The following is a 26976-nucleotide window of genomic DNA, read 5'->3' on the forward strand; positions in this document are numbered from 1 at the left end:
ATGTACTTAATATAACAGACTTAACATTTAGTAAGCTTGTTTGTCCTTTCCCTTAGCAGGATTACATGCATCCTAAATCCTGACCTTCTATGACAGTCCTAAACCAACGTTACAGTACAAGTCTAGAATTTTGAAGAGCTTCTAAAGTATCATCAAGGATTTTAAGTTATCATAATTGTGCACTGACTAACTAAAATGTTGAGTACAGTTAATAACAGTGAGGGGCTTTTTTAACCATTAAAAGTATCCACAATTTAAGCAAAAACCAACCCATTACACTGTCTTTTGGGCCCTCTTCTGATCTTGACAAGATTGTTTTTAAGCAAATTGATATGACCCATAACTCACTGCCAAAGAGACCCCAAAAAAATCTCCTGACATCAGAAATAGGTTCATTTAAAATAGACATATTTGCATAAATATCTTCTTAAAAAACAACAGATCATGAGAAACACTATCCAGAAAATCACAAGGAATAAGACTGATGAGATGAGAGAATGTAGAGAACTGCAAGGAAATAAAACATTCATTGATAATAACTTCATACTAAAAATAATTATCCCTCCATGTTTAAAAGTCCTTTTGAATTTTCCTGAGGTCTTTGGGTCACAGATTTCTATAGAGAACACAATGACATCCTTTGAAACAAAGTCAAACAAAACCCCGCCAATAAATAAAATGTACTTTTCTGAGTAGAAGATGGCACAGAATAAAGCGCTCAGGGTAGGAAAGACATCAAAACTAACATACACAGTAGCAGGATCTTTTCCCTTCTGAACAAAATCTTGCTAATAGAATAGAAACCGTAATATGAAAAGAAAGAGAAAGAAAGAAAGAAAGAAAGAAAGAAAGAAAGAAAGAAAGAAAGAAAGAAAGAAAGAAAGAAAGAAAGAGAAAGAAGAAAGAAAGAAAGAAAGAAAGAAAGAAAAGAAAAAAAATAAAGAAAAGAGAAGGAAGGAAGGAAGGAAGGAAGGAAGGAAGGAAGGAAGAAAAGAAAGAAAGAAAGAAAGAAAGAAAGAAAGAAAGAAAGAAAGAAAGAAAGAAAGAAAGAAAGAAAGAAAGAAAAAGGGGAGGGAGGGAAGGAAGGAAGGAAGGAAGGAAGGAAGGAGCGAGCTACTCTGGGGTAAAAGGTTTAGAAACAGACAAAACTTTTTAGAGCCCTCAGGCTCTGGAGAACAATTTGGAAATCACTGGGACGGCCAAAGAGCACTGGACCAAGAGAGCTGGGATCTTGAGCTCCATTCCCAATTCTATCACTAAAATATGTTTGTGGCAAACCCTGGGCAAGTCACCAACTCTGTAGTCCTCAACATTCCGATCTATTACATAAATGTGTGCCTTTATGTACTTGAAAGCAGGGTTATCAAGACAAAGCTTCTCACTGTGCCAATTCTTAATGAGAACTCTGATTTTGGTTTTGCTTCTGTTAACTTTTTTTAAGTTCTAAGTTTTGTTCACATAAAATAAAACAGAATCACCAGTTAGATAACTCTCAATCTTGAACAATTAAAATATTCAAGCCACCTAACTTTTATAGTGCTTTATAATGTAGGACCATATGCTAAGCAAAAAAGCTGCATTTACCACAGCCAAGATAACCTCAGGGAATTCGCTCCTAAGTATTAACCTTCTCACTTAAATTAAGCAGCAATTACATTAAACTAAAATGTAACACTGCTGTTTACCTAGGAAAACCTTGGCATTTGCTGCTAATATTTTTACTATTGGTAAAGTCAATGTCTCCTACCACTGACACTAATAACACTAAATAATCAATTATATTGATATTAATTTCCATCCCACTTAAGAAACCACAGTAGACTAAATTAAATGGAATGTAATACCAGCCACAAATAAGCCAAACTAATTAACCCATAAGATACAACTTAACTAGGAAGACACTAACACTGAAACCAAAAATCCAAGTCTAAGATCTTGGCTATGTTCCCCAAATTTGATAAAGTTTCCACCTACAGCAAAAGTCTTAGAAATGAAAAAACTGAAGTGTCTAGTTTGTTTTAGTTTTTCTTTGTGTTTTAGACAAGTTAATTCCAATATATTAAACATAAATGTAGTAAGAATAGCTAAAATATACTGAGCACTTAATGTGTGCCATGGTATTTTATTACTTTCTATTATAAAACACTTCAAATATACACAAAAGTAGACAGAGTAACATCATTAAACATCAATCAGCTTCAACAATTATTAATTCATCACCAATTCTGCTTCATCTATACCTCCACCAATTTCATCCAAAATCCCAATCACAATATTTCATCTGAAAATATTTCAATATGTACCTCTAAAATGATTCACATTTTTTTAATTTTTTTTTAAAGGTTTTATCTATTTATTTGACACAGAGAGAGAGAGAGAGAGCACAAGCAAGGGGAGTGGCAGGCAGAGGCAGAGGGAGAAGCAGACTCCCCACTGAGCGAGGAGCCCGACGCGGGGCTTGATCCCAGGACCCCAGGACCACGACCCGAGCCGAAGGCAGACGCTCAACCAACTGAGCCACCCAGGCGCCCCTCACATTCTTTTTTTAAAAACATAACCATGGAAGAAGCATTATCGCACTGGAAAAAATGAACAATAATTATAGGCATCATCCTCCACCACCCTACGAAGTAAGAACTGCAATTATTTCCATGAAACACTGATACACACACCAATGAAGTAATCTGCCTAGGTAAAACAGTACTAGCCAGTGGAGGCAGGATTTGAACCTAGGCAGTGGAGCTCCAGACCCTGAGCCCTTAACTACACTATGTTTTACTGCCTCTGAAAAATACATTTTATGGTATGATAATGAGTTCTTAAAAATAAACACAGAAAACTGGCTCATAAAGGAATTAATGACAGACAACATCAGAAGTCAGCAGAAGTCTGAAACAGGGAAAATATATTATAGCACCTCACCTCTCCCCCAACTGCTTTCTTCATCTTCTGTGGTTATGCTTCACGAACACCTCAACCTTCCTCCACTTACCATAATGCCAGTAATTATAAGGTTTATTCTTTTCACTGCAACCAGCTCTACCAGGTCAAACTGATATTTAAGAGGTACTCTGACCAACTGTCATCAAAAAAGACTCACTGGATAGAGTCTTACTCAAAATTAAATATTCTCTACAGAAGTCATACAATATGTAACAGAGAGACATTATGGTGGCCAACTTCCAATGATTCCACACACACAATGATATATATACATATTCACACCTTTCTGTAATCTCTTCCCTCACCTCCTGCTGGACTTGGAGATCTGGAGGAAGTAAGAGGCGATGTTTGAGAAGCCCATAGGAAAAGCAACTGTGGGTGATCTCAAAGAACTATAGGTAACATCTTTTTTTTTTAAAGATTTGTTTGAGAGAGAGTCCGAGAGAGAGAGAGAAAGAGAGAGAGAAAGAGAGGGAGAGAGAGAAGGAGCAGGAGCAGGGGGGGTGGCAGGGTGTGAGGGAGAAGCGGGCTCCCTGAGGGGCTCTATCCCAGGACCCTGGGATCATGACCTGAGCCAAAGGCAGACTCTTGACCAACTGAGCCACCCTGGCGCCCTATCGGCAACATCTTTATAACCTGAGGGTGTCCTCCAGCCAACAGCCAGCAAAAAGGTAATCATAAAGTCACAAGGAATCAATTCTACCAATAGCCTGAAGAATCTTGGAAGTGAGTTCTTTCCCACCTGAGCCTCTAGATGAGAACATAATCTACCCAGTACCTTGACTGCAACTGTATGAGACCCTGAGTGGAGGACTAGGCTAAGCCGTGCCAGACCTGCTGATCCACAACTGTGAGATAATAAATGTGTGCTCTTTTAAGCTGTTAAGTTTTAGTTACACAACAATGGAAAACTAGTACCTCATGGTTCTTTATGTTGTAGGTAACTCTCATCTCTAAGAAATTCCAGGCCAGGGAAATCTCTTTCATAATATATGGCATATAAATTTAGCCGTTCCATAAAGAATTCAAGCGGGGTGCCTAGGTGGCTCAGTCGTTAAGAGTCTGCCTTCGGCTCAGGTCATGATCCCAAGGTCCTGGGATCGAGCCCTGAATCGGACTCCCTGCTCAGCAGGAAGTCTGCTTCTCCCTCTGCCTCTCCCCATTTGTGCTCCCTCTCTCGCTGTCTCTCTGTCAAATAAATAAATAAAATCTTTAAAAAAAAAAAAAAAAAGACTTCAAGCATATGAACAGAACTAAAGCTCTTTCCTGAGAAAAGCTCTGGCCCTACTTATAGGTATTCCGGCAAACCATTTCTGTGAAAACATAGGTAAAATCTTCACTGGAAAAGGTAAGTATGTCAGACTCATTAGTTTTCAAAACAGTTACTTTTGTCACCTGCAAAGATGGTACAAAAAGTATGTGTATATAATGACTTCCTTCCAAAGAGGACAATATGGAAAGGGGGAGAAAGAGTAACTTTACAGTGTGGAGAAACCTGAGAGACACACCTCAGCCAGGTGATCAAGTTCATTATCAGCAGTGATAATCATACTGATAGCATCTACCCTTGATAGGATGTGATGAGAAGGGCACTTTCTCTTTGTGATCTTCCTCCCTAAAACCCATAACCCACGTCTAACCACAACAAAGACATCAGACAATTTCCAATCGAGGGGCATTCTACAAAATACCTGACCAGTACTCCTCAAAACTGTCAAGGTCATCAAAAACAAGGGCAGTATGAGAAAACTATCACAGCCAAGAGGAGCCTAGAGATATAATGACTAAATCTAATGTTGTATCCTAGTCTGGATCCTGACACAGAAGAAAAAGACATTAGGTAAAAACTAAGGAAATCTGAACAAACTTTAGACTTTAGTTAATAATAATGTAGGGGGCGCCTGGGTGGCTCAGTCGGTTAAGCGTCTGCCTTCGGCTCGGGTCATGACCCCAGGGTCCAGGGATTGAGCCCCATGTTGGGCTCCCTGCTCGGTGGAGAGTCTGCTTCTCCCTCTCCTGCTCCCCCTGCTTGTGCTCTCTCTCTGTCAAATAAATAAACAAAATCTTTTAAAAATGATAATAATAATAATAATGATGTAGGAACAGAGGTTCATTAAGTATGACAAACGTACTACACTAATGTAAGGTATGAATGAATAATGGGGGAAACGGTGTGGGGTATTTGTAAACTCTACTGTATTGGCAACTTTTCTGTAAATCTAAAACTATTCTAAAAAAGTTTATTACATTTTTAAAACAACCATATGCATCTCATTTCACACATCACAACAAAATACTCTGCTCTTCTGGCATTACACTGAAGTTCAGTCTCTAATTATTATGCTAGATAACTTCAATTTAATGCCAGAGACACCAGACCAAAATCAGTTTTCTCTTCTTTCCTCCATTCCCATAACCGGAAAGCTCAATAAACTAAATTTTACACTAGACATATATCCAGGGTCAAACAAATTTCCATATGAAGGATATTTTGGAATATATTTTTTTTAAGTTTACTACTGAAGCACCCTTTTTTGTTTGTTTTTCTTTCTTCTTTCTTTCTTTTTTTTTTTTTTTAACATAGTTTTGTGAACCTGATAGCAAGTCGTGGGCAAATTCTGCTTTACAGTGCAGTGCTGTGCAGGGCTGGGAAATACATTTTCTCACTTGGATTGCTTCCTTTTGCTTAATAATGTAAGTTAAAGAACTCATCATCAGTTTTGGTTGCTTTTCCTGCCAGAAAGCAAACACTAAGTGAACTGTAGTAGCTAGAGTTAGCCTAAGTTTTCTGGTAAAACTATATCCATCTCCCTTCTCCCCTAAATATTTGGCTCTTATTCTTTTAAATATGTTTAAAGTTTTAGTCTATAGGTCTTTTACTAAAAGATATTTAAAATTCTTTCCAAAACTAGACTTTTTAAAAAAATTTACAAATACTCAGAGTAAGTACAAGCAATTCATTAACAAGACATTAACAAGACAAATAATCACATTGGTATTTTTCCCCTAGCAGTTTCCCTGCTTTCCTGCATTTTAGTTTTTAGAAAACAGCTGTATTGAGATATTATTCACATAATATACTAGTCACCCATTTAAAGAGTACGATTCAATGTTTTTTAGTATATTCACAGGGTAGTGCAACCATCACAACAATCTAATTTTGAACATTTTGTCCCCCTAAAAGAAATCTCATATCCAAAGACTGCCGCTACTCATCCCCCCCACTCCTCACCAGCCCAAGCAACCACTAACCTACTTTCTGTCTCCATAAATTTGCCTATACCGAGCATTTCATATAAATGGAGTACTATAATATGTGGTCTTTTCACTTACCATAATGTTTTTAAAAGGGGCATCCATGCTGTAGCAAGGGCCAGTATTTCATTACTTTCTATTGCCAAATAACACTCCATTGTGTGGACAGACCACATTTTAATGATCCAGTTGATGGTTTTCTGGGTGTTTCCACGTTTTCACTATGATGAATATTGTTGCTATGAACATTCATGTAAAATTTTTGTGTGGAGGTGTTTTCATTTGGATTTAAACATAGGATGAGCAATCCTGGGTCATATGGTAACGCCATATATAGTGTTTTTGGAAATTTTAAGGAAATGGGAAAGTGGCTACGTCATTTTACATTCCCACCAGCAATGCAAGAGAAGGTTCTACCATCTCTACATCTTCACCAATACCAGTGTTATTGGCCATAATATTTATTATAGCCATCCTAATGAGTATCTCATTGTGGTTTTGATTTTCATTTTCCTAACGACTAACAATGTTGAGCACTCTTCTCATGTTTGTTGGCCTGCTATATGCCTTCTTTGTTCATCTTTTAAATTAGGCTGTCTTTTTATTACTGAATTGTAAGAGTTCTTTATATATTCTGAATACAAACCTCACAGATACATGATTCGCAAATATTTTCTCCCATTCTGTGGGTTGCCTTTCACTTCTTTCATTGCATTGTTTGCGACACAAACGTTTATTTTAATGTAATCCAATTTATCTATTTTTCATTGTCCCTTGTGTTTTTGGTGTCATACCTAAAAAAACTACTGCTCACAGATCACAAAGATTTGCTCCTATGTTTTCTTCTAAGAGTTTTATAGTTTTAGCCCTTATGTTTATATCTATGATCCATTTTGAGTTAACTTCTGTGTATGGTTTTGCAAAGCAGGGGTCCAACTTCACTTTGCATGTGGATACCCAGCTGTCCCAGAACCATTTCTTGAAAAAACTATTCTTTCTCCTTTTAATTGTCGTTGGCACCCTAGTCAAAAGTCAAATGATCATACAAGTAAGGGATATTTCTAGACTATTGGATCTACTCCACTGATCTATTTGTCTATCCTTATGCACACTGTCTTGTCTCCTAGTTCTTGATATTCCAGATATTCACATTCACCTTACTCTGTTAAGGCTGATAATTAGTAAACAAAACAATGGGTTTAATAAGCCTCAAGCACCCGATATAGAACCTAGAAGGACCCAGAACCCAGTTGTGATTTTAGCAACTGTTAATGAACCAGACCAAAAAGATTTTTGCTTGTGGTTTAAAGGGAACTTAGTTTTTATTATTAAAAAAAAATCAATTGATAAAGCAAATAATAAAAATTGGAATAAACACAATCTACCAACTTAGCATAATAACAACAAATAAAGCAACTAAGAAGTAGAATAACAGTTAATTAGGCAACCACAATGATAACTAAATGGGAATGCATAGTCCAAACTATTATTTCAATTCACTCATGCATTCATGTAAATGTGTATGTTTAGATCCCAACCACTTCCTTTAAAAAAAAAAAAAAAAAAAAGGACTGAGGTGTTTACAAAATCAAATCTATAAAATAAGACAACTAAAAATAAAAACAAATCAATAGATTCTTTCAGCCACTGTGTCCTTGGGAAATGGCCAAACATTCCCAGATCAGCAGGCATGCAAAGAATTCAAGAGCATCACGTCTATGAGCCTACCAGCAATGTACATTAGGGGAAACTTCTAATATACAGGACAGGGACAAACTATGTTAGACCCTTCAAAGAAGTATAGATATAAGAAGTTCTGGCCCTCATCTCCCAAAATCTCTGCTTTTTAACCAAAAAAGGACAAAGAAAACTAAGATTTCTTTGTCCTCTGGTTTCTCCAAAGTAGGTCAGGTCTGTGTATAATTATTGGGTTTCACATTCCTTCAGAAAAGGAAGAGATGTCAATGCATGGAGATTTTTAACAAAGAGCAGACTCCGGCTAGGGGTAGAGACAAAAGAGTGCCTTTGCTGCTGACCAAAAAAATAAACTGGGAAACAGTCTTTTGTTTTTAACAACAGTAAGCTGATTTTCAGACAGGTTAGGATAAGAGGCCTAGTTTCTCATTCTTAGGCTACAACAACCGAACCTGAACTTGTGGATAAATCCTCCTTGTTTCATCTGCTTCCTAGGCACCCTCCCTAGTTAGTTAGCAAGGTTGACATAAACCATGAAAAATAAATTCATGTGTTTACTGGAGGATTTTATATGCAAGAACACCTAGGAAGAGATTAAGAACTAGTGTTTGCATTACCAAAATTCCGTCCTTAGAAAAAGAATCCCTGCAGGTTCCTTTCAACAACACACAGAAATTTTTGTGGCAAAATAGGTCATATACAAACCTTGGTGCTTTATGGGCTCTTCCATTCCACCCCTACCCCAGAATAACCACTATCCTAAAACTTATGTTATCATTCTTTTGCTTCTCTTTATAATTTCCCCATATATATATATCACCAAACAACGTATTATTTAGGTATGTCTGTTTTTAAATAATGTAAATAGAATCACACTTATTATTTTTAACTACCTTTTTTGATCCTGATTATATTTAGAAAATTGCAAGAAATGCACGGAGTGCTATCTAATTCACTTTATGCTAGTCATCCTTTTCTGAATACACCAACTTTATGCATTGCTTTACAGTTGCTAGACAGTTGAGTTGTTTGCATTTGTAGCTATTATGAACAGTACTTTAAATATTCTTTTTTTTTTTTAAAGATTTTATTTATTTATTTGACAGAGAGAGACACAGCGAGAGAGGGAACACAAGCAGGGGGAGTGGGAGAGGGAGAAGCAGGCTTCCCGCTGAGCAGGGAGCCCGATGTGGGGCTCGATCCCAGGACCCTCGGATCCTGACCTGAGCCGAAGGCAGACGCTTAATGACTGAGCCACCCAGGCACCCCTACTTTAAATATTCTTACACGTGTCTCCTGGGCAATGGGTATAAGAGTTTCATTTGAGTGTATACTTAGGAATCACTAAGTAAAGCCAAATTGTTTTTCCAAAATGGTTGTATCCAACAGTGCAAGTGTTCCCACTGCTCTCTATCACCTCCAACAACTGCTATTTTTTAATTTTTCCCAGTCTGATGGAGAATGGGGAGGCACATAGTCCCTCGCTGTTTTAGTCTGCATTTCCTTGATTACTAAAAAAAACTGAGGCTCTTCTCATATATTCATAGACCATTTGTTCCTGCTCCAGTGAAATAAACTTATTCGTGACTTTCCTATTTCCTTGTTTGTTGTTGTTCCTATCTTTTTTTTCTTTTTAATTTAAGGAGTTCTTTTATATTCTGAATAACAAACTTTATCAGTCTATCTTCTCTCAAGTTGTGGCTTATTTTTCTACTCTTTATGATGTCTTCTTTTTTTAAGTAAATTTTTTATTGAACTATAACATATTTACAGAAATGTGACCAAATTATAAGTGTAACTTACATACACAACAGCAAGTTAGGGTTCTCAATAATTTTTACAAGTGCACAGGGTCCTAAGATCACAAAGTCTGAGAGCTACTAAATCAGACTACATGGTATCTTCTCATCCTTCTGTTGCTAAACTGCATGTGCCCCACCTCCTCTCTGCACGCAACTCTAGAAATCTCCAGATCTATCTCCCAGTTCACTCTTCAACTCTATCCAGGCTGCATCATCTTTCCACTGTTTTTTCATGTATGTCTTTTATTTTTAGACATTCTATGGAGACTGAGTTCTTCTTGCACATCTTTCTCATCAATCTTGAGTCTCTTCATCATATATTTTTAATTCCCTCTTTTATTTCTTCAAATAAAAGTAATAATCTATGAGACTGATAGTTACTGCTAATGTTCTAGTTTTACCTATTACTGTGCTACTAATCATCCAAGAACTCAGTGAATTAAAACAATAATCATTTCTTTTGCTCACAGATTTGCGATTTGTCCAGGCCTCAGAAAGGACAGATTTCTGCTCTGCTCCATGTGGCATCACCTAAAGCAGCTTGACAGGAGGCTGGAGGGTCTACGGCCATACCACCCTGAACGCACCCGATCTCGTCTGATCTCGGAAGCTAAGCAGGGTCGGGCCTGGTTAGTACTTGGATGGGAGACAGGAGGCTGGAGGATCCACTTCCAAGACGGCTGACATACAAGGCTGGCAAGTCAACGCTGGCTGTCTGAGGGGAGCTAAGCTGGGGCCGTGGGCCTGAGGCCTCCGTTCCTCATCACATGGGTCTCTCCATGGACTGCACGGGCTTCTTCACAGCATGGGAATGGGTTCCAGGAATGAACATCCCAAGAGAATAAGGAACAAATGTGTGGCATTTTTCCGGCTTAGCCTCAGAAATCACATAGTATCAGTCCTGTCAGATTCTTTGGGTCAAAGCAGTCACAAAGCCCTGCCCAGGTTTAATGCAATGGGACAGACTATTTCTTTTTTTTTTTTAAGATTTTTTATTTATTTATTTGAGAGAGAATGAGAGAGAGAGCATGAGAGGGGGGAGGGTCAGAGGGAGAAGCAGACTCCCCGCTGAGCAGGGAGCCCGATGAGGGACTCGATCCTGGGACTCCAGGATCATGACCTGAGCCGAAGGCAGTCGCTTAACCAACTGAGCCACCCAGGCGCCCGGGACAGACTATTTCTTGACGGTAGAATAGCAAGGTTCTAGAAGAGCACATGACATCAGTCAGGAAATATTGTTACTGCTCCCTTTGGAAAATATAATCTCACTCATAGTTGCTTGTTTTCTTGTGCAAGCTCACATTTCTTGCCACTTTACCTATAAAGATTCTTTGAGATCAGTCTATAAAATATGTTTCTACAAAGATCTGTTCTATTGTTTTTTAAGTTTCTAGATAATTTATTTCTGCTCTAATCTTTATTATCTCCTTCCTTCTGCTGGCTTTAGGCACTGATGGTTGTTCTTTTCCTAGCTCCTGCAGGTGTTAGGTTAGGTTGTTTATTTGAGATTTTTCTTGCTTCATGAGGTAGGCCTGTCTGGCTATGTACTTCCCTCTTAGGACCACTTTTGCTGCATCCCAAAGGTTTAGACGGTTGTGTTTTCATTTTCATTTGTTTGCATGGTTTTTTTTTTTATTTCTTCTTTGATTTCCTGGTTGACCCATTCATTGTTTAGCAGCCTGCTGTTTAGCCTCCATGTGTTTGTGGTCTTTCCAAATTTCTTCTTGTGGTTGACTTCTAGTTTCATAGTGTTGTGCTCAGAAAAGGTGCATGGTGTGATCTCAATCTTTTTGTATTTGTGGAGGCCTGTTTTGTGACCTAATACGTCATCTGTTCTGGAGAATGTTCCATGTGCACTTGAAAAGAATGTGTATTCTGCTGTTTTAGGATGGAATGTTCTGAACATATCTGTTAAGTTCATCTGGTCCAGTGTGTCATTCAGAGCCATTGTTTCCTTGTTGATTTTCTGTTTAGATGATCTGTCCCATTGATGTAAGTGGGGTGTTACGGTCCCCTACCATTATCGTGTTATCATCAATGAGTTCCTTTGTGTTTGTTTTTAATTGTTTTAAATATTTAGATGCTCATGTGTTAGATCTGAATTTTATTCTCCCAGACACTTGGGAATCACAATCAACCAGAAGCGCTTTCAACTAAGTTATCATCTTATGAGATTTTCAGGACTCATGAGTAGTAATAGCAAATCCATGTGAGTATGGACTTCTATTTAGGCAGTTTCATGGCAGACTCTTTCCCCCTTCCCATCCAGATCCAAGACATTAAAAATGCAAGTCTCTGCATGCACAGCACCTTTTATCCACTGAGGAAGTTACCTTTTTGGGGTCTCAAGTTTTCTGTGAGGCAGTCTCCAATATGACTTCCCACTAGTCTGTTTGGACACTATTCTTCTTCTCTTCTCCCCCCTGCCACTCTAATCCTATAAGAAACCCTCTTCAGAGGCGCCTGGGTGGCTCAGTCATTAAGCGTCTGCCTTCGGCTCAGGTCATGAGCCCAGGGTCCTGGGATCGAGCCCCGCATTGGGCTCCCTGCTCTGCGGGAAGCCTGCTTCTCCCTCTCCTGCTCCCCCTGCTTGTGTTCCCTCTCTGGCTGTCTCTCTGTCAAATAAATACAATCTTAAAAAAAAAAAAAAAAAAAAAGAAACCCTCTCCAGTGCTTACTCCACCTTAAGAAAGCATGCTTTCTAGGCCTTTCAAGGCCTTCAACTGTTTCTCTAACACAAGCTCCAGCATTTTACATATATTTTATACATGTTCACATATTTTTTCCTCTCCCCAGCTTCATTTAAAAATTGTTTTCTGACCAGAAAGGGCTTCTCTACACATCTAATCTATCATATAACTGCAAAAGAAATTACTCATCATTCATTTTAAGCTATTTTACTTATTAAAAATTGATAAATCATTTCAGGAATACAACTATATATTTTTTTTTCTTTTTTTTTTTTTAATTTTTTTTTTTTTAAGATTTTATTTATTTGCGAGAGAGAGAATGAGAGACAGAGAGCATGAGAGGGAGGAGGGTCAGAGGGAGAAGCAGACTCCCTGCCGAGCAGGGAGCCCGATGCGGGACTCAATCCCGGGACTCCAGGATCATGACCTGGGCCGAAGGCAGTCGCTTAACCAACTGAGCCACCCAGGCGCCCTACAACTATATTTTTCAAAGGCAGCTATGTAAAATACGTCACTTGGATGGAAGCGCTTTGGAAAATATTAATACACTTCCTATAAAGCAAATTTGAGGTAACTTAAATTTACCAGACATACTAACTTCTGCCCCAGATTCTTCATCTCTTTTAAATCCTACTGGGGTCTGTGCCCCTGTACATATTTTTAACATGGTTTAGAACTGCACCCACAACCCAAGATAAAGGAAGTTTTGCTGATTTAAGGAAAAGCAAAAAAACCCAACAAATTATTTCTAGTGCCAATGTCTTAAGGTTTAAAAAAAAAAAAAGATGAGGCCAATGTCTTGTAAGAATAAATAAATTCAGGGGTGCCTGGGCGGCTCCATCGGTTAAGCGCCTGACTCTTGATTTCAGCTCAGGTCGTGAGATCGAGCCCCACGTCAGGGTCCATGCTCGGTGTGGAGCCTGCTTCAGAGTCTCTCCCCCTCTGCCCCTCCCCACAACCTCTCCCATTCAATAAATACATACATATTTTTTTTTAAAGAAGAGATAAATTCAAGTTCTCTTTGGCAAAATGAAAACGAATCAAGTAGATTTAATATTCATATGCATTTTGTGAAACAGATACCATTACTGCATTTTTTAAATTACTGTCAAGGCTTAAAAAACAAAAACAAAAAAGAACTCTAAGCCACTGGGATAAGAGCCTTTACATGTTCGATCTCTCCACCACGCTGAAAGCAATGGCAACAAACTATCATATTGCCCAAACGCGACAGCCAAACTCTCATATCCCGGGGGGAGAAATGGCTATCACAACCATTAGTCGGCATTGGCAGGGAGACTTAACAGCAAGCCACTGAACAGACCATTTATTGTTCTTCATGCAATATGACCTTTCCGGCTCGGCCTGCTAAACATCGAAGTGGTCCATGAGGAGAAAATCCACATGGGAGCAAATTCCAAAATGCGATTTACCCTATTGGCAGTATGCATTTCCAGATTCTTCATCCCACTTTGCTCTACTCCCCTCTGGGTCATAACAGAACTTGGCAGATGTTAGAATTTGCTCTGTATAAACTCTGGAGCCCAGATTACAAAACTCAGCAAAGTATGCATTTGGCAGTGGCAAAAATGGTTGCTTTGTGCACTGATTTGGATTTGCTAACTTAGGATATCCACAGTTTCAAAAATGTGTTGAAGACTGTTGAAGTTTAAAAATCAGGAAAAAAGGCACGTGTCACACACATCCCAACACAGGCTTACAAGTCTTCTGAGATCATCCTCACCATACCGACAAAATACCAAGGCCATTATGCAATGTGTGGTTTCTTCTCATAATTGAAGAGTTTAATAGCTTTGGATTCAAAACTAAGATAGCTCTATCCTGAGATATTCTCTCAGCCTGGGATCTCTGTGTAAAGAATCCAAAAGTACCAGTTACCAGACTCCCAAAGAGGGGTCTACAAAAGGTTCTTTTCATTCACTAACAATCTTTCTTCACAGCAAAACTTTAAAAATGTCTTTTGGAAGAGTTTTCTACTTATGAAAAGAGTCTGCAACAAACCAACACCGTACAGCAGTGCGTGTTCACCAAGGTGACAGAAGTCATCAACACTGTATTTCATCTCATGCCTTATTGCTAGTTTTTCTCCTAACATTAAAACCAAAGAGCTAGCCTTCATAACAAGGTAGATCGTACACAGGATATATCAAGCCTAGGAGATATTCCTAAGTTGAAAAGGGCTAAACCTAGAAGAGGTAAATGTCAGTCTGAATTGTAGGTAATCTGACATATGCAGATTTGGGGGGCAAAGTTACCTTCTGCAGTTTTAGGCAATGCAAATCTAATCCATAACACAGTAAAAAAATATAATTAGTTAATGAGAGCCTAGAAATTAATTAATTGATCTTACTAGATGAGTTTACCCCTGTAAATGGATAAGAGCTTGCTTATCCATCTGGACGTTAAAACACGTACAGAGGCTCAGTTATAACTCCATCCATTTTGTTTACTTTACATCAAACTCTTCTGGCCTCCGTTTGTTCTCCTAGATGTCTGGAAGTACCTGCAGATACGTCAAATAAAAGCAAACAAGAAACTTAAGCTTGCATTTATGATTCTAAGAAAAATGGGGTTTACTTTTTATAAATTTCACATTTATTTAGAGCAATAATGAACATGCATGAAGAGATGCTACTGTTTAAAAAAAAAAAAACTTTTATACTTCGTAACACAGACCCTTAATATAAAATAGGAGTACAACTAATATCTGTTCAATAAGTAGAATAACTACAAGTGAAAAGGCCTTCACTTCCCGCTGCAAAGAAATTAAAGCACTTACTAGCATTAATATCAACCCAGTATTTCAGAAATATAGGCTTTAAAGAGAAAATGAGTTTATCAGTTCAGAGCCTTCTAACTGTCAGGTCACATAACTGGATCTGGGTTTCGACAGAAATTCAAGTTCTCCTCCACAAAATGAAAAGGGCTAGGGTGCCTGGGTGGCTCAGTTGGTTAAGCGACTGCCTTCGGCTCAGGTCATGATTCTGGAGTCCCAGGATCGGGTCCCGCATCGGGCTCCCTGCTCGGCGGGGAGTCTGCTTCTCCCTCTGACCCTCCTCCCTCTCATACTCTCTGTCTCTCATTCTCTCTCTCTCAAATAAATAAATAAAATCTTTTAAAAAAAATAAAAAATTTAAAAAATTTAAAAAAGAAAAGGGCTATGGTAGCTCACTCCAGTTAGTGGAGCAGCCCATCAAGGGCATCAATCATTCTGGTGGGAAAAAAGCATCAATATGTTTGTTGCATTTGGGATATGTACATTTTTTTCAGTCCACCCTTCCCCCTTTGTCTGAAGAACAATTTTTGAAGTTCCACCCTAAACTTCTGGCTCTCAATGCCATGCAGACACTCCCAATGTCATTAGCAGTTCAGGGAGAGGAAAGAGCCTGGGCTCAGGGCAAGCGGATACCACTGGGGTCCTCACTCTCACCACTTCCTATCTCTAGAACAAAGCTGCTCCAAAGGTTAAAACATACATCACCCAGAACAAGAGCTGGTGCAGCACAGGAAACTAGGAGGGACTGGCTGCTGTTAGACTATTACTAGCACTTTACTTTTCCCTGCCCAGGTCTCTACCCCACCGCCTAGGAATCCCACCTTCTGTCACTTCCTGAAAGCCTTCTCGCCAACTGCAGACCCCTAACTTGCCACAGATGACGGAGTCTTCTTACTTGACAGGGAAAACAGACACGAAAAACTCCTTCGATTTCTTGTATGTTTCTCTGCGCGCTCCCAAACCCGCCTTCTCTTTTTCATCCCAGAAAAGGCAGGTCTCTCCTCCAACCTCAGGCAAGTAACAAGTGCCTAAGAGGGTCAGTCACCAACTCTCCTCCTCCTCCTCCTCCTACTCAAACAAAAGGAACAGCAGTTTCCAAACTCCAAATTACAGAAGACTTACAGATGCTCGAATTTCAGGGCTGGCCACTGCCAACAGTCACGTGATTATGGAGAGTGGCTAATGGTTTTATTGGATCACTCCACTCTTCACCCTCAAAATCCATTCGGCTGGCATAGAGGAGGGCAAGTTCTCAAAAAAATAGCTACTGGTTCAAACTCACTGAAACAGAAAGTAGTATGGTGGTTGCCAGGGGCAGGGGGAAGGGGGAATTAGGGAATTTTTGCACCTGACTGGCTTAGTTGGTAGAGCATGAGACTCTTGATCTCAGGTTCATGAGCTCAAGTCCCACAATGGGCATAGAGCTTACTTAAAAAAAAAAAGGTGCACAAAAAGAAAAATTACTTTTAAATTAATTACTTAAATTTAGTTTAATTTAATGGATACAGAGTTTCAGTTTTGCAAGATGAAAAGAGTCCTGGAGATTGGATGCACAACAATGTGAATGTACTTAACTGTACATTTAAAAATGGTGAAGATGATAAGTTTTATGTTACATGCTAATTTTACCACGAATTAAATACATATACAGACAGACAGACACACATACAGACACACAGGCACACCTACTGGTACCAGCTCAGTACCACCCCAATACGACCTCCACCAACCTTCACCCTGAATCCATTTTTGGCAACCCTATTCAAATCAGGGTTAAAATTTATTTAGCCATTTCAGTTTGTTCAAACAAATTCCTGGCAAACATCTAGAAAGAAACTTATATAGCCAGCCCATGTCTTTCTAAAAGATATAAAAGATGGCCGGTTATTGAGCTACATTTGGGGTTAGAACTGAATATTCTCAGCTCAGAGATGACAAGCACAGCATCTGCTTCCCTCCACCCAGCAGAAATAAATATTAAAATAATTCAAGAATACCACTCACACTCCCAAGGCAATCTTCTGACATCTGCACTTGGGATCCTTGGGACAGAGGTACGGAAGAGAACAAACGTGGAGGATAAAGCTCTCTTAACATAACCTGTTCTAATGAAACTCAGGTACAGGAAAAATCTGACTTGAGATGCAAATATTTATAAAAACTATGGTTTAAAGACCATCTATTTTTAGGAAAAAAAAAATATGCAGTACAACTAACACAGCAACAAACTAAAATGCAGGGTGAGAAGATAATAGTAAACCATTTCAGCCAGAATAAGAAACTGTACTTTTGAGGGTTATTTTTAAAATGTTAAGTATTCACTTTTTACCTCAATATGTTAAAGAACCATTATACGAAGAGTGTTAAACACATGCAAACATATACGAACCAAGCTAAGTTTGGCTGTATTCACAGAACTTATCTGTATTTGGCTGGTACAACTCCCACTCACCTCCTAAAGTATGTAAAGGCTGTTACCTCATCACAGATGCACGTAATGTTGACACCAGAAAGACCCTTGGAAATCTCTAACCCAACCCCTTTGACGGACAGATGATCAAACTGAAGTATTGAGAGGATAAATAAAACCTAAGTACAAAATAAATTATGAGATCCCAGCATGTGAAAATTTATTTTCTAATATAGCAAAGTTAATTTATAAGAAGATGTGATGATAATAATTTTCCAAAGAACACATTCACAATAGCCGCAAACTATCAGAAGCCTTGGAAAAAATATTCCAAAAAAACCCCAAAAGTGTCAGCATTTCATGGAGAAAATGAGAAAACGTCAGTGAAGGACCTAAGACCTATGCCACATCCATAGCCAGAAATACCTAATAGTGAAAAGACCTCAGTTCTCCTTCCTTGCCCCTAAATAAGTCAGGCTCTGGTCTCTCTTCCAAATAAGACTACAGTAACATTCTTCTATGCTGGGAGCAATGGTGGTAAGGGGACACGGAGGAAAAATTAAGATGTATAAACCAGGAAAATGTGTCATCTTACCCAAACAGTTTAAACTTTAAATGCCAGTTTCTAGTCTATAATGCCCAGCCAAGAGCACCTTGCCTTCTACATTCACTATTTTTGCAAGTTCAAATGTCCCTCAAATGATGATCTGTATTTCCATGCCATTCTCTAGATTTGCTTTTAAAATCAGTAAGGGCTTTTAAAATGCAAAGTGAACTTTGGAAACAAAGTAGGCAGGCCAGAAGCTAATTTAACACTGTAACTTTATAGCTCACCATACACTTATTTGAGGTCTGCACAAACTTGCAACTCAGTATTCTTCCACTAGGCTTCCTGAAAACAAGCAGGATATTGCTGGTTCTACACCAATACAAACTATCCTAAGTCCCTAAAGATCAAGAAGAACAAGGTTAACCCCTTGAGACTTCCAGAACCAAAAAGATACACCATCATAAAATCCTAATAAAAGTTATAAATTAAAACTAAAGGCAATCCAAGTTATTTTCTCTTTTTTTTAATTTTTTATTGTTATGTTAATCACCATACATTACATCATTAGTTTTTGATGCAGTGTCCCATGATTCATTGTTTGTGCATAACACCCATGCAGAACGTGCCCTCTTTAATACCCATCACCAGGCTAACCCATCCTCCCACCCCCGATCCTCCTAGAACCCTCAGTTTGTTTTTCAGAGTCCATCGTCTCTCATGGTTTATATAGTATCCCAGAGGTAAAGAAGGGATTGAGTAAATTAAAATGAAAAATTAAACTTGGCCCTGTGGAAGTGTTACCTGTGGGCTTCCAATTACAATCCCATCTCTAGATTTTGGTACATGAAGTAGGGTAAGGAGGGACAATTAACAACTGTAAATCTCTAACGCAAGCAAGATAGTTTCTGACAATTTAACCCAAAAGGTAACTAAAAACACAGGGCTTAAGGTTTCAATCCTACTATATAAACTGGGAAGCAGCATTTCAAACTTCTAATAGGGTAATTTCTGAGTCTCTTAATATTTTACTACATCAGATCAAATGCTGCTGAAATTGAAATTTCAGTTTGAAGACAATGGCAAAAGATTCTTTTTTCCTTCTCGCTCAGAAAAAAAATTAATTGGAAACAGTTGACATTCTGTGAGAAGGCAGTAAGACAATCTGTATTTTAATGGTGCAGTCACATAAAGAAAAGGCTATGACTGAACACATTAACTATGCAAGATTCTTGGCAGCAAGACAACATGGCACTTACCAGTACCAATCACTGCAGTGATCCTGACTAGCCAAGTACCAGCAAATCTACACCGTATCGACGATGCAGAGGTGAGAACTTTCCTGAATAAAAAACTACTATAGAGGCCAAGTGTCTAGACATGAGAGGGAGGAAACCTGCCAACATCGGAGAGCTTCCCCAGTTCAAAGAATGAACTTTTCTCCCACTTTGAGACAGAAGTGGAGAAAATGCTGTGAATGAGGCCCAACAGTCAGAAGGCTAACCAAAGTTGGGTATATCCTATACACATTAATGAGTAAAGCAACAAATGTAAACTCCTGGGCCTTCAGAATACACAGTCTAGTGCCTTAGTCTAACAGTCTACATTATTTTATTGGCAATACATTAAAAAGTACATTAAGAAAAAGAAATAGTTGATTTCTCTAAGTCCCTAGTTTTTTTAAGAAGGTAAGACAAAAGACCAGTGACCTATATCCCTAGAATCAAGTAGGGACAATCTCTTTGACAGGCTCCCAAGTCTTACACATGAGTTTTCCTTAAGGCGCTCTCTCTGCTTAGGCTGCTGCTGACCCTGGTATCTCCAACCTGCACATCTGTATGTCCAGGCTTTGTATTTCCAACCATCACTTCCTGGACATCTCCCTCATGTACTCTGTCACCCTCAAGTCAGCCCATCCATAACTGAAGTGACAGCATTTTCTCTTCTCTGGCCAAACCTCCTTCTTCTACCCTGACTTTCCCTGGCACCTAAAAGCATTGTTTGGATAAAGCCATTATGAGTCTACTTCCTAATTATCTACTTACCAAAGGTCTCCCCCCTCCAAAAAAAAACATTAATCCCTCACATTCTAAATTTTTTCTTCCATAATGAACGCAGTATCATAAAATAATAATTGCTACTATTTATTAGATAAGTTTTCTGTGTGAAATGCTGGGCTTTATATATATGATCTCATTCAATCCAATCTTAAACATTTCTTTGGGGTTGGCATCATTATGCCTGTTTTACATATGAAGTAAACCAAGCTTAAGGCTTATCCAAAGTTAAAAAGATAAGTGGGAGACTAGGAGTTCAATATCAGATACCACCTCTTAACCACTATATAAAACTGCCTCATTATACAGAATGCTTTTTTAAAGATTAAGGGAAGAGGAAACCAGGTATTATTCAATTACCCTAATAATTAAGTTACAAATTCATTATTTATCATATAGTTCTATAGTTACACGCTGCATATAATTTTATATTTAGAGATTCTCTCAAAACACAAATCTGATCTCAAAGACCAAACCTAAAGTATCTCTTGGTGGTTGTCCCTTGCTTAAACGATCAAGACAAACAGGATTTCACCATCTGCCTCCAACCCTACCTTTCAACTAGATCTTCCAATATTCCCAGCCACAGTCCCCCCACCCCCCCCAACACACACACACACACACACACACACAAACCTTTGGTGCTAAGGCTGTATGCAACTAGTAATTCTCCCTCACTCTCCTAGGGCCAGGTCTGTGGTCAGTTTTTCAAGGCAGCCTTCCCTGACTTCTCCAGGCAAAATTAATTCCTTCTCCTTGCTTCTACAGCAGGCTTTTCATTCATTCCTAACCTGCAGCACACACGTCTGTGGACATACACCTTACACTCATATGCACATCACATCAAATTTACTACAGATCCCAACAAAGAGAGCCATCTTCTCCTCTCAAACATTTGGACACACATACAGAAACCTCATATACTTGTGCCCCAGTAGGAAAAGGCATTTGTGCGGTAACCCTTTCTCTTTCAGTTCCTTCCTCTCCCCCTTTCTTAGCCACTCCCTACCTATACTCTATATACTCTACAGCATATTTTAAAAAACGAAAATACACTGAGGCCAAAGTGAATATTGCCAAATGTAAAAGCAAATGACATGGTTTACTAGGACTACAGTTAGGATCAACCATGTGGCATCCAATGTATACTAACGGTACAAATGGTTTCATTTGTATTTAAAGAAGTAGGGCTCTTCACTGTGCTTTAGGTAATAGAAATGGCCACCTCTGCCCAGGATAGTGAAATGACTATGAACAGGGTCAAGGAATTGGGATTCAAAATGTATCACTTAAGGACCAAATGTGAACGAACAATGGACAGATTTTTAGATCTTTACTTCCTCTGCCACCCCCAAAGTAATAGAAGTGCTTTTCATAGACATAATTGATTTTTAAATAGACAAATCACAGTGTAACCTTATATAACCAAACTGTGTATGTCATTTTCAGACTGTTTTTCCCTCTACGCCTTATATCCTAAAATATTTTGATTGTAAAATGTTTGGTCTAACTGGAAAACATGTTTTTTATTACTGTTTAACAAAAGGAGGGAGGGAGGGAGAGAGGGAGGGAAGGAGGGAGGGAGGGAGGGAGGAAGGAAGGAAGGAAGGAAGGAAACTGCAGACAACAGAATAAACTCAGCCTTTTATGGCTGGAACCCTGAAACCCAAAAATACAGGTTACTTAGCTTCTAAAAGTGATTTCCTTTCTAATTATTCTCAGAAGCATACAAGAACAGAGATTTAAGCAAATGTGCATATTCTTCTAGTGTAGTCCTAAAGCAGCAAGGGAAAAAACCCTCAAGTAATGGGTGGGGTAGTGGAGAGGAAGAGGGGCTGCAGGGTGCTAGGAGAGGCCAGGTTGCCAAAGAAACCAAACAGTAAAGAATAAGAGGAAAAAATCATTAGTTGGAAAACCTCTGAAATGCTTTTTGTAGGAGCTCAATCCCTTGTCCTAAAAGACACGCGCAGCAAAGGGACCAATTGTCACAAATGACAAAGGGAACCCAGAGCACACCAACTGCCAAGCAACTGCCTTTTCTAAATTACGCAGCACACATGTATCAGACTGACCGCGAACAAATTAGAAATCTCCAATAAATCTCGTGACTGCTGAAACCCAAATTTTGTGCGTTTAAGAGAGCTTCTGTCAGCTTAGCAGTTAAATAAGTGTACATGGTATATTTAAACAGATATAAATACAAAAACCATTACTGTTTATAATAGGACCTAGGTAAAGAAACTCAGCAAACCAGAAACACTTATGAAATTAGTTAGCCTCCCTTCCTCCAGCTTCAAAATCCAGTCTAAAGCTGTTTTGATTTGTCTCAGTTTAGAGGGAAAAAGTGAAATTACAAAGTATCGTTTACAAGTAACCAGTAGTCACTGGTTTTGAAGAGTTCAAAATGAGCAAAACTACTTGAAATCCCCAAGCCGACCCTTTGTTCTAAGGCCACTTAACCAATGTTGTAGGTAAGGAGATGGGGAATTATTACAGAAAAAAAAAAAAAAAAAAATCACACAGAAGAAAAGAATGTTAGTTTTATTTTCTCTGGAAAACGTAACATAGGGGGGCTAAGACCCTGGTTTCCAAAGCCAGACAGATTGCTCTACTCCTCATTGGCTGTGGGCCCTTGCTGTGCGCTGTAGCTTCCTCATCTGTTAAGGTGAAGATAGTAATAATATCTAACTCACAGGGTGGTTATGAGGTTTAAATGAAATCATGATTGAAGTACTAAGGACAAACAGTGCTTGGTCGCGATTCAGTAAATGATCATCAAATCCCTTTGGGATGGCCAAATTAACCTCATCTTGACCACTGTAACATACACTGCAACTGTCCCCCCACTTATCGCTGTCAGCCTCAACTTCCTAAAATACTCCTTTCATCGCCCATCAGGAACCTGTGTTTGCTCATACCAAACTCACACTTATGGGTCTGGCTTTCAAGGTCCTCTAAACCTTGTCCCCACACAATCTCCCCAATGACTGCCCCCAAACAATCACTCATAGTCCTGTTACTGCTCATCACTCACCTTCACACAAAACTTACCTCTTTTGTTTCTGTCTCTGTCTGTAGCAACTACCGTCTTTTTAAAAGGCTCACTTTCCAGAAACTTCCTACTCCTACTTTCTACCTGTGCAAATGCTATCTACCCTTCCAGAAAACAATTCAGATTCTTTGAGTGGATGCCAATATTTTGATCCCCAGGGATCGCTCCTAATCCTCTCAAGAACCTCGCTCCAAAGGATAACCTTACCCTGTTCTCTAATTGTGTCTGCTAGCTCAAACTCGACAAAGTAAGAATCTCCTTCAGGGCACGGGGCTGTCTTCCCTAAACATCATCCACAGTATCCAGCAAAATGCAGTGCACCTTCGTAAGTCTTTCATTCACTTGTTTTCACAACTAAACACAAGGAACAAAATTTTATTCCATAAATGCAATGAATAATAAATCTTTCATTTCTATATTATAGCTTGACTATGTCAGGAGGGTGGAAATAAGAAAATACTCTCTTAAATGTAGCTGTAATTTTATGACCAGAAAAATACCAACATATAAACTTGCCCAAATCCAGTGACATGAGAAAGGGCAGATCCAACAGGATGAAAAATAGGGCACTTCTCTATCCTTGATACAGAAACAAGAGACAACAGGGAGCCGTCTCACTATTGTTAAGTTGTTAATGGAAGCATGCAGACTTAAAATTGGCAGGCTCATGTTTCCTGACCAGTATCACATTCATCCACAACAGTATCATAGAGGACCTTTTCACTTGATTCCATTATCAAAAAAGAACTCCCAAATCTATCCTAATGTAAGCAATTTTACATCTCTCTGAAGTTAACAACTTGAGGAAACAAGATTCAGAGGAACCACTGGCCGTTATTATTAGATTACCTCTCTTGAGATACTTTCACTGCCAGTCTTCCTTTGTTTTGCCCTGCACTTGACTCCTTAGCAACTAGGTTGTTGATTAGGCATAAATCCACGCACATGAGCAGGGAGGTGCTGAGCAAAAGACTGCTCGCATACTCAGCCAGCTCATCTGGATCTAACGGGGCAGGCAGTCTGCAGAAAGGCAAATGAGATGCAGGCAAACAGGAGACCCTAAACAGCAGAGTATCTCGTATGTGTATCGTTCAGTCAACAAACATGCAAGGCACTAAATGCAAATCTACATCTACGCACGCTGTACTATATGCAAGGCATTTTGTTTAGTATTGTACTTAAACACAGACTCATTCTAGAATGGCTTGAATTTTTATTAAGGTATAAGACACGCTACTAAAAAGGCAAATACAGCACTCATTCATTAACGTATTTATATTTCACTTTGATTCAGGAAATGCTTAAATACATATACTTACATAAATACACACTGGGTAAAATATAACATGATGAAAAGAAAGACGAGGAGAAAATGAGATTAGGAAGACGAGATTTAAAAAAGGAGGAGGTTAGTGTACTAAAATGAGAACATTAGGACCTTCAAGTCCCCCAGAATTCTTTAAAATCTGTGATTCCTCTAAGCTCGGTAGATCAGCAATGGCAAACAAATGACAAGACTAACTGCTATCTAGTCGGTCCGGATGAACACTTGTTTTATATCTGCTTTAAGTTCAGCGTATTTGTGTGCTTATGAGATCAGGATGAGTATAATCCTGAGAGACACAGGAGGGGGCTGGATCAAAGAAGGCCTTTAACTGAAAAATATTCTTGATCTGAAGAAGCCACTCAGTAAAATGCTTCAATGTTCTGCCTGCTAGCAATCTGACTTTAAATACAAATCATCTTTCCATACCTGGCTTTAATTTAAAGTCTTCCCCAAAGAATCCCATCAACTGGCCATGTTAGGGGTACAAAATGAGGAAAATCAATCATCATTTTCATCCTCCTCCTCACATCATACGCAGTTAACCCCACTGCTAAGTTCACCACATAAACTCTTTGGGCAATTCACTGAAAGCTGAGCACCCAGCCATCTTATTGTGTTTGTTTTGTAAAATAAAAGTATTTTTACTACAAAGTGGTGTTTATTGTAGAATATTCGGAAAATACAGATCAAAGAAGGAGAAAAAAATTCTCCAATGTTACCACTCATAGAATGCAACCACCGACACTGAGGTGACCAGTAGTACAATTTTGCCACCTGGCTCAATGCTTTCCACCAGCTCCACCACCATCACCAACCCTGCCAGGTGCACCTGGATTACCGACTCAACGGGTCAGCCTCAATGCCTTGAAGATGTCTGTAATTTTTTCCTGTGTAATAGATCTATCAACACAAAAACGAAACTCTACTGTACATACGTACCCATGAAATATGTTTTTTCCACTTAGGAACACATACTGTTTATCTTTCAATGTCTCCAAATAGCTTTCCACAACATTATGAAAGTCTTTCAAAACTTAAAATTGATCTCTCAGGATGGGACTTTTACGGTTTGGGGGGAGGTTTTGTTTGTTTGTATTTGCTCTTCTCAACAATGTTGTGGTAAATATTCTCATGGCTACATTCTTGTTTTGACCCGTGGTCATTTCTATCAGACAAACTCCTAAAACCAAAAGTGCTAAGTCAAAGAATATATACTTTTAAAGCCGTTGCTACATTCCTCATATACACCCCTAAAGTGGGACCTCCCTAGTCCCCCACCCCACAGCGGCACTGAGCATGGCCTTGTTTTAAATAAAACTTCACCATCTGGGCAAGTAAAACAGAATGACATCGTAACTGGCATTTCTTTGATTGTCGGTGATATACATATAAGGTATATCTTAAATTAGATATGCATTAAAAAAATTAGATATGCATATTGGATGATTGTATGTTTTTTTCATTGTTGCTAAAAATTTCTATCAGCTCATTTTGAGCTCAAAAACCTCTTGCTCAACCTCTGAATTTTAGCAGGCTTATATAAAAGGGGAAAGTACAGCATAAAACTCTTCTGATACTCCTGTCTTGGAAACTCCTTCCTCAAACCTGATGTTGGCAAGATAGCATCTCCATTACTTGTGCTCCAATATAAAAGGTATACACAGGAGAGCTGACACAGTACCTGGAATAATAAAATCTATCTGCAATTAGCTACACATTGTTGGAATTTATAAATCAGATCAATCCACTTGGGATTTGTGTGTTAGTTAACTACTTTCTTAGACATCCTTTTAAAATCTTAAGGGCATTTTAATGCATAGTTCTGTCATGGAGCCAAGAAATAATAAAACAGGGACTATCAACTCTCTTTAATGCTGTCAGATTACTAAAACATCAATGACAAAGCATCATGTTAAAGTGATCTATCTTATAAAGGTAATATCAGATCCCATTAAATTACAGCTGATTCATCTCTTGTTACCTTGCCCAAACAAACCTAAAAGACAGAGTAGCTTTCGGGCTCAAGATTTTCTCTAACTTGTCCGACTCATTCAGACATTGCAGAGGCCAGCTCCACAGTGATTACCTGGTTTGTAATGAATGCATTTCTTAAAGGCTATTAGTGTACATATTGATGCCAGCATAGCTGGAGGGGAGAGAACTAGCCCAATGAGATCATTAGTCATCGACACCAGATTAAAGTAACATTCAAAAATGACAACAGGTTGCTTAGCAACAGTTTTCCAAATGCATTCATATGAAAAAAACTGACAGTGATCTTCTCCCCAGAAAATCACAGACAGAACCTATTCATAAAACAGTACTCACTGATCCCTCGGCAAAGGAGCTCAGCTAAAAAAGTCTACCCTCTTGGCAAATTTTCCACATCTACAGGAACTAG

General features: G+C 38.7%; 1 protein-coding gene and 1 pseudogene across 5 annotated transcripts in view; one reads left to right on the forward strand and one right to left on the reverse strand.

Moving 5' to 3' along the window:
- Window positions 1–26976, reverse strand: part of SIK3 (SIK family kinase 3) — a 245049-nt gene that overhangs the window by 123033 nt on the left and 95040 nt on the right. The gene's annotated exons all lie outside the window — the stretch shown is intronic.
- On the forward strand, window positions 10255–10360 carry LOC118013539 (annotated as a pseudogene).

This window comes from Mirounga leonina, unplaced genomic scaffold (assembly GCF_011800145.1).
Source record: "Mirounga leonina isolate KUSES-001 unplaced genomic scaffold, KU_Mleo_1.0 Mir_153, whole genome shotgun sequence".
Lineage (NCBI taxonomy): Eukaryota > Metazoa > Chordata > Mammalia > Carnivora > Phocidae > Mirounga > Mirounga leonina.